This window comes from Emys orbicularis, chromosome 3 (assembly GCF_028017835.1).
Source record: "Emys orbicularis isolate rEmyOrb1 chromosome 3, rEmyOrb1.hap1, whole genome shotgun sequence".
In the NCBI taxonomy this organism is placed as follows: Eukaryota; Metazoa; Chordata; order Testudines; family Emydidae; genus Emys; species Emys orbicularis.
Genome location: NC_088685.1, coordinates 75,516,070 through 75,525,645, shown reverse-complemented (window position 1 = coordinate 75,525,645; position 9,576 = coordinate 75,516,070).

Genomic DNA, 9,576 nt, shown 5'->3' with positions numbered 1-9,576 from the left:
AAATTCTTCAAGAAGAGTAACTGCTCCAACATTTTTTTGGCACATAGCTGGAGCACCATCAGTACAAATGGCCACCAAGTTTGTGAAATCTAATCCCGACTTATCATTCGTGCACTTTATCACTTCACTGGAGATTTCTTTTCCGGTTGTGCGACCCGTCATGGAGCACATGCCAGCAAGTTCTTCAGTAATTTCAAAGTTTTTATCAATACCTCTAATAAAAATAAGAAGTTGGGCGGTGTCTTTTAAATCGGTGCTTTCATCCATAGCTAGGGAGTAAAAGCAGAATTCACTGACTCTCTGCTTTAACTGATCACTTAAATTGGTAGAAATGTCAGCTATTCTTCTCCGTACAGTCATGCGTGATAGACTGACATTCTCAAATATTCCCCTCTTTTCTGGACATAACTCAGATACAGCAATCAACATACACTTTTTTAATAACTCGCCTTCTGTCAAGCATTTCCCAGCAGCAGCAATTTCCTTAGAAATTTTAAAGCTTACTTTAGTAACTGTATCGTTCTCAGTGCTCACTTTCTTGAAAATTTGCTGTTCTCTACTAAGGTTTTTCGCTAAACTGGCTGCTTTAATTATTTTTTCATTTGGGCTCAATTTGGCGAGATTGGGATGCTTAGTTTCAAAGTGCCACCGAAGGTTGTATTCTTTCGGAACGGCTAACGTTTCGCGACACACGAGGCACAGTATTTTGTCTTTGGAAATAGTATATAAGTATTTATTCGTCCATTCAGTGTTGAAAACTCTGTGCTCTGATTCTGTTTTTCTCTTTTTCTTTTCACTCATGGTATCCATTATGAAGCTCAAGATTTTGTTGAATAAATTCACACACAAGGGAAACACTCACAGTCACACACAAAGAGAAGAGATATCTCATGGCGCATGGCACACTAGCAAGGCACTGACGTTGTGTGGAAGCCTGTAGGTCCAGGGGTCACTATATTACTGCACACAGCAGTCAATCAATGCAGTTGTAGATAAATCTCTGCATTATGCATTTTTGTATAACTTTTATATGACTCTGTATTGAACCTTGGTACTATGTTATAGCGGGCTCCTAAGATAGTATAATTAAGGTAAAAGAAAAATTTCTTCTGTGCAAATTTTTGAAGCAGAGTTCAAATTTGTGTGCCACGAGGCAAATGCGCCCAAGTGAGTAAAATGCTTATACATTTAAAAAGTTTTAATTTGCAATTTGTGTCAGTTTATATGGGTTTTCAGATAGACATCATAAGTAAAAAAAGAAAAACAAAAGTTTGTGTTTTAAATTGAAAATTTTCCTAAAAAATATCAATAAATGATTATCAGCCAAGAATAAGATATGTAATTACAAATGCATTTTAATTTCCTTATTGGTTGAAATGTCAAAGACGGCTAAACTAACCTTACTGTTTTTCCCTGCGATCTTTTTCATTTGCCCATTCAATATAAACTCTGTCCAGATCTATCAGTCCTCAATCCAGCTGGTAACTCTTAATACACATCAGCACCCCACATAGAACCCCCCACTCGCTAGTTTCCCAATACACACAGATTTCTCCTCCCTCCCTCCCAGTGCCCTTCCCCACAGCCCCACCACCACAACTAAACAATACCCCACACAGACCCCCAGTGCCCTGACACACACAGATCTCCCTCACTGCCCAGCACCCCCCAACAGGCCCCTACTGCCTAGCACCCCAAAACACACAAACCTCCTCCACTGCCCAGCGCCCTCCAGACCCTCACAGCCCAGCACCCCCCGCACATCTCCCAGACACTCACTCTACCACACCCTTCCCCCTTCCCTGGCCGCACTCACCAGCCCTGCTGGGAGGTCTCTGGCTCCTAGGGTGAGAGCGGCAAGGGGAGTCTCCAGTGGTGAGCGGGAGCCGGTTCGCACCGGTTCGCGGGAACCAGTTGTTAAATTTAGAAGCCCTTTTAGAACCAGTTGTCCTGTGCGGGACACCCCGCCCCCCCCCCCGGGGCTAAAAGGGCCCTAAAAGGGCTTCTAAATTTAACAACCGGTAAGTTGAAGTGACCAGGACCGTAGCTGGGGGGGAGCAGAGGGAGCGGCTGCTCCCCCTGAGCACATTATCCAAAAGTGGCGCTTTAGGAGCCGACCCCATGGGTGCTCCAGCTCTCCGCCCCGCTCCCCGGCCCCAGCTCACCTCCGCTCCGCCTCCGCCTCTGAACACTCTGCCCCGCTTCTCCCCCTCCCCCCCCGCTTCCCGCGAATCAGCTGTTCGCGCGGGAAGCCTGGGAGGGCAGAGAAGCAAGCGGTGGCTTCGCGCTCAAGCCCAGGGAGGCGGAGACGGAGCGGAGGTGAGCTGGGGTGGGGGGAGCCGCCCGCGTCACAGCAGGTAACCCCGGGGGAGAGGCGCGGAGGGGAACCGCTCCCCGCCCCAGCTCACCTCTGCTCTGCCTCCCTGGGCCTGAGCGTGAAGCCGCCACTTGCTTCTCAGCCCTCCCAGGCTTCCTGCGCGAACAGATGATTCGCGGGAAGCGGGGGGGCTGCAAGCTCAGCCTGACCCGGTGCTCCAGGCACTGCACGGTGGCGGCATGGCCCGGCTCCAGCCGAGCGGCGTGGCTGTAGCGCTGCCAGCCACCTCCAGGCAGCGCGGTAAGGGAGCAGGGAGGGGGTGTTGGATAGAGGGCAGGGGAGTTCAGGGGGGTGGTGGGGGGGTGGATAGGGGTCGGGGCGGTCAGATGGCAGGGAACAGGGGGATTGAATGGGGGCAAGGGTCCCGGGGGGCAGTCAGGAAGGAGCAGGGGTTGGATGGGGCGGTGGGAGGCAGTCAGGGGCAGGGGTTCCAAGGGTGGTCAGGGGACAGGGAGAAGGGGTGGTTGGATAGGGAATCAGGAGAGGAGTTGGATGGGGCGGCGGAGGGCAGTCAGGGGACAGGGAAGGGGGTGGATGGGGCAGGGGTCCCGGGGGGGGATATCAAGGAACGCGGGGGGTTGGATGGGGCAGGAGTCCCGGGGAGGGGTGGGCCAAAAAGCGCTCAGGACGGGGGCGGTGGCTGAGCCCCGTGTCCCACTGGGGGGCGGGGACGAGGGCTCCGTGCCCGTGTCCCACTTGGGGCAGTGGGGAGGGGCAGCGGCGCGCGAAGGCTCCCTGCCCGTGTCCCGCTTGGGGCGTGGGGGGGGGTGTGGAGGCGCGGCGGCGCGCGAGGGCTCCCTGCCCTGTTCCGCTTGGGGCTGGGGGGCCGGTTTCGCGCGCCGCGGCCGCTCGGGATCTCCCCCTCCCTCCCAGGTTTGAGAGCCTGGGAGGGAGGGGGAGACCCCGAGCGGCCTGCGACGCGCGAATCAGCTGTTTCGTGCGCCGCTGCTCCCCCTCCCTCCCGGGCCAATGGGGGCGGCGAGAAGCGGCGCGGGCGAGCGATGTGCTGGCCGCGGCTTCTCGCCGCCCCCATTGGCCCGGGATGGCGAACCGCGGCCAGTGGGGGCCACGATCGGCCGAACCTGCCGCGTCAGCAGGTAAATAAAACTGGCCCGGCCCGCCAGGGTGCTTACCCTGGCGAGCCGCATGCCAACGTTGCCGACCCCTGGTTTAGGAATTATTTTGAGGAAGTTCTATAGTAGGGATTGGCAACCTTTGGCACGTGGCCCGCCACGGAAGCACCCTGGCGGGCTGGGCCAGTTTGTTTACCTGCTGCGTCCTCAGGTTCGGCCGATCGCGGCTCCCACTGGCCGCGGTTCGCCGCTCCAGGCCAATGGGGGCTGTGGGAAGTTGCGGCCAGAACATCCCTCCGCCTGCGCCACTTCCCGCAGCCCCCATTGGCCTGGAGCGGCAAACCGCAGCCAGTGGAAGCTGCGATTGGCTGAACCTGCAGATGCGGCAGGTAAACAAACTGGCCCGGCCCGCCAGGGTGCTTACCCTGGCAGGCTGCGTGCCAAAGGTTGCCGATACCTGTTCTATAGCATGTGTTATATGGGAGGTCAGACTAGATCAGGGGTGGGCAAACTTTTTGGGCCGAGGACCACATCTGGGTGGGGAAATTGTATGCAGGGCTGGGGCTGGGGGTTGGGGTGCGGAAGGGAGTACAGGGTGTGGGAGGGTGCGGTGTGCAGGAAGGGGGTTGGGGTGCAGGAGGGGTGCGGAGTCAGGAGGGGGCTCAGGGCAGGGGTGCAGACTGCGGGAGGGGGCTCAAGACAGGGGTTGGGGTGCAGGAGGGGTGCAGGTTGAGGCCGGGGGCTCAGGGCAACGGTTGGAGTGCACAGGGGTGCAGGAAGCGGTGCAGGCCGAGGGATGTGCTGGCCACCGCTTCCCTCAGCCCCCATTGGCCTGGAGCTGTGAACCGCGGCCAGTGGGAGCCACGATTGGCGGAACCTGCAGACGTGGCAGGTAAACAAACCGGCCCGGCCCACCAGGGTAAGCACCCTGGCGGGCCACGGGCCAAAGGTTGCTGATCCCTGTTCCAGGTGTTTGCAAATTGATTGCTTAGTTATTTGCTCCATTATCTTTCTGGGTACTGAAGTTAAGATGACTGGGCTGTAATTCCCCAGGTAGTCCTTATTTTCCTTTGTGTATTTTGGCACTATAATTGCCCTTTTCCAGTCCTCTGGAATCTCTCCTGTCTTCCATGACTTTTCAAAAATAATCGCTAATGGCTCAGATATCTCCTCAGTCAGCTGCTTGAGTATTCTAGGATGTATTTCATCAGGCCCTGGCGACTTGAAGACATCTAATGGTCTAAGTAATTTTTAACTTGTTCTTTCTCTATTTTAGCCTCTGAACCTACCTTGTTTTCACTGGTATTCACTATGTTAAACGTCTAATCTGTACTAACCTTTTTGGTGAAACCTGAAACAAAAAAGTCATTTAGCACTTCTGCCACTTCCACATTTTCTGTTATTGTTCCACCCCGACCCCCTCCATTGAGTAATAGGCATATCCTGTCCTGGGTCTTCCTCTTGCTTCTAATGTATTTGTAGAATGTTTTCTTGTTACCCTTTATGTCTCTAGCTGGTTTAATCTTGTTTTGTGCCTTGGCCTTTCTAATTTTGTCCCTGCATACTTGTGTTATTTGTTTATATTAATACTTTGTACTTCTCCCCTGACTGCTACTTTTGAGGCTTCCTTCCCAGTGGCTACCTCCAGGGCCTGCTTCTGCTGCTACCCATATCTTTCCTATGTAGCAGCAGAAGATAATTGAGCATGGATTTACACAACAGCAGTGAAAACTACCAAGTTTGATTAGTTTTAATTCTGCTGCAACTTGGAAAAGCTTTGGGAGCACAATAGAAGACCTGGAACCATCTGTAGACTTTGGAAGACAGCACTGCTTTGGTTTTTCAGTCGGTACATGTTTGACAGATTGTTGTGCAGTGGTAAAGACTAGACATATCCATTATTTAAAAATTGAAAGCTTAGGTTATGAAGAAGTTGAATGGGACTCAGCAAGTTAATCTTGCTTCACTCCGTGGATGACTGGATTTTTTAAGCTCTGAATATAACCCAATGCTATTGCAAGGCCATAGTACCATTTTTATTATGTAACTAATCCTGGTATTTATTGACTGGCTCACTAAATAGATGTATTTGTTATGGATTTGTTCCAACTGTACAGCAGTGTAACTACTGTACATATATACAAGTGATAGTAAAGTCAATATGAAACTGACTGATCTACGTTGTGGATTTCCAAAATCTGCCAGTATATCCCTATATAATGGCCAGATATCAGATTTTGAACCAAAGTCCAGCATGCGTGGGGTGATGCTTTTCTTAGAAAAGAATGCCTTTCATGTCTTGCCTATTGTCTGAACATGTGTTGCGAAAGCCTCAAAAAGAGCATAGTCTAATAAAAGTGGGTGTTATAGTCATAATAAGTACAGTGGATTCACTTTAAAAGTTTCCTTTTAACTTGTTATGGTTACGTAATACATTTATTGGTACTAACAGATATTCCCTACACTGACACTGGGGAATATCACTAGTACTATTAATATCTATCTAATGTAAAAATAATACATTATACACTTTGCTTGGGCTTGGATGCATAATAGATGTATGTTAATGTTGCTGAGTTTGGAGTTAAGGTTTTGCATTATTGTGTGATTCTGAAGAATATGGTGTGTTACTAGACATGTTGGATGTGTATGGAGCTTATTCACAGAAGGGCAATGAAAGCAGGAAATGCGCTATATGTGAGTTAACACATGTTAATAAAGGATACCATAACTGGACATGTTCTTCCTTTCAAGGATTTGTGTGGAGAGGTATTGCCCTTAATTATTAATTATTAAGCAACCTTAATTATTTTTAACAGTTGTCTGTTAGTAGTAATAATATATAATACTCTGGAACAAAAGCATTTTCAGTCTTTGCTGGCATTGAGAAGATTAAAGAGAAAACATACATTTTGTTTTCAAGACAGAATTTTCCCCAGGAGTATTTTTCAAGCTATGAATATAATTTAGTATCTGATTTGAGTTCCATATCCTTTAGATTTTAAGAACCTCAAGTGTGCTATTTTGTAGATTAAATGAACTGTGATGGGACAATAATGTTTTCATCTACTGGCAGTGTAGATGATTCAGTATAGGTAGCCTCATGAATGAAAATTCCTCCATGTTGACAGATGAAGGAACAGTTCCTAGACAATTCAAGGGAAGAAATGTGTGATGATGCAAAGGTTTGAGAGTTTATATGCCAGGATGATAGATGCCTTAGAAATATTTGTGATAGGTTGTGCTGACAAGAAGAAGAGCCAAAGCAGCCAAAAGGTTTTAAAGAAACAAAAAACAGATTTGACCAGACATTGTAGCCATGTTGATCTCAGGACCAAAACATTGTGCTCCATGGACCAACACAGATACAACACTGCATACAAATATGGAAGATATTGAATGTTGCCATCTGAAATAGAAACTCCATGGAGAAAAAGAAAGCAAAAATGTAACAGGAACACTTGCTTCATGAGCAAGGCAAGAAACTAAACATCATCCCCAGAGGCCTAACCATCCATAAGTCTCTGACCACTCTATATCGCATAGCTCTGCAGAAGGACTTCAAAAAACGGAAGAACCACTTACTGTACTTCATTCCAGCAGGAACCACCTCAAACAAGAGGTCATCACATGCTCCTTACAGAAGTTGGTCAGATAAAAGATATTACCCACCCACCTTGTGGGTAAAATTTGCCTAGAGGCATTTAGTCTATGTGCACATTTTTAAGACATATCAATTTGGTTTTAAAGTGCTCCAATACTGGGTAATCATTTTCTAATTGATTCAGTATTAACATCCAGAGAGAATTAAATTAGCTAAATGCTGTTGCATCACATTTCTAAGTCATCAACCATTTTCAATTACCACTTAAGCAATATACACAAACTTTTGCAAGATGTAATATTTTTTATTGACAATACAGGGTAACACAACTTTAAAAAGCAAACAGACATTTATAGAACTTCCTCACTATATGTCAGAGAAAGGCAAGTCTGACTGGTTTGGGGGGCCATAAGATAGCACAAGGCTCCCAACACCAAACATCACAGTGTTCCTGATCTTGTTTCAGAGTCATATAGGTAGGTATGTAGGATAGAAGGATTTCTTCTATTCTGTCAATAAGATCAGAAATGGAAATAGGACTACTAATTGCAGAGTTATACTGTACCACTGGTCTTCAGAAGTGTAAGGTTCCAAGGGGCGACTTGCTTTGTTTGTGCCTAAGGTTAGCCCTGAGTAAGCACATGTGTATAATCATATAGAAGCACAGTATAATTAGATGTAAATTTGATTAACTTCCTTGGTTTGTATGACATAAACTTTCCCCACTGAAACAACTATATAAATATTTTTCATAGCTTTACTGATGAAATAAAGTGTATGTATCCATTACAAATTGTTTGTCTCAGTACCTCAATAAACATTTATAACAGCAAGATTTACATTGGTAAGCCAAGTGCAGATATTGGCTCAGAGTAAGACCATGGTCTACAATGGCTTAACCTAATGGAGATCCTATTGCAGGGCCTTGTCACTGAAAGTTTGCCAGTAGGGAGGGGAATTGAGATGGCAGAAAAGTTCAGTAACCTTCTTTCCTTAAAGAGGCCCCTGGACAGCTAATTCAGTCCCCAAAGTGGATGTGACTGAGTGTGGAGGAACCAGGGCAGGGCAGGATGGGATGAGCTGAATCTGGTATAGCATTCTATGAAGCACTGACTATAACTGAAATCTTCCCTCACCTAGCTGAACATCCTGAAGGAAGACAATGAGGTTAGACAGGTGGAACGGAGTATCAGATTTGACCTATGGAATCTTTAACAATAATGCTGATACCTGAGCCAACAAAGAGCCCAGCTTAACTTTCAGATCCCAAGTTCAGTTTAGAAGGCTGGCAATTTAAAAAAGAGTGTTTTTTAGTTGTACACTGAGTAAATTTGATATGGAATTAGTAAGGGACAAAAAGTATGGAACCCAACAATGACATTTTGAAAGTTACTTTTCACAATACAACATTTTCACATTTAGAAATGTCTCAGTGCAGTGCAAAAGGTGGAGATATGATCATTCTTTACTACTTGGGTCCTGTGAAAGAGATGTACTTACCTTGTCTCTAGTAAGGAGTGAAAGGGGTTAATAAGATTCCTTTTTATGTGAGGAATATCACCTGCCCCAAAGAGAGTGTACCAAGTTATCAGGCCTGGAGGAAAAGGTTAGCAGTTGGGATTCATTAAGTAAGTGAGCCTTTAAATGGAAAGGATTGGGCTATGACTAGGCTTTTGCTCAAAGAGAGGAGAATATGGGACACTGATAGTGGGTTTAGTGTTCCTTGGAGATCCAGGTACATTCTGTGGCATGATATCTCTCTGAGGCTTTTAAAAATACTTCTCTTTGAGACCTACAGTGGTGGTATGCCTTAGTGTTGGGTGAACTTTGGTCACTGAACTACTGCTGTCAGTGGTTTTACACAGAGTGAGTCCAGTTAAGTACTGTACCTCCATGCGGTATCTAGGCTGACATTCTGACAGGTGATAGATAGTATGTGCCTTTACTAGCTTCAGTGAAATTTAAATTGGAAATAAACTATTCTGCCTTTTTCTAAAATTTTCTTGAAAGAAAAATGGATAGGTCGTTGGGTCAAAAAATATTGAGATACACAACACAGTTCCTGATTGGACCATACACTGCCCCCCAAGGCAGTGATATTGAACTCCCCTGTTGGGATTGGAAACCTGATACCACTCTCTATTATATGGTTCCTCTATTACACTGTCTCCCTCTATGTATATTTGTAGATGTAAGAGAGCATTATCCAGTGTTTGCTTTATATGTTCAAAAGACTATTATATTAGCCACTCTTCAACACATGAAGTTGTTGAAGAGCTATTCTACCTACAGAATGCTTTCCCTAAAACTAGGGTCTTGTTTTGGGATCTTAAATTGGAATTTGCAGCTGCAAAGCAAGATCACTGAGAGGAAGGTACAGTATCAGGGTGCAGCAGTTTCTTCAGATATCTGTATGCATTATATAGTCCACTGAGCAGCATTAGTAGTTGGGAAAATGCCAGCTGAGAACAGTAATTTCCTTAATTATGCAGTTAAAACAATAACATCTTCAAATTAATTAG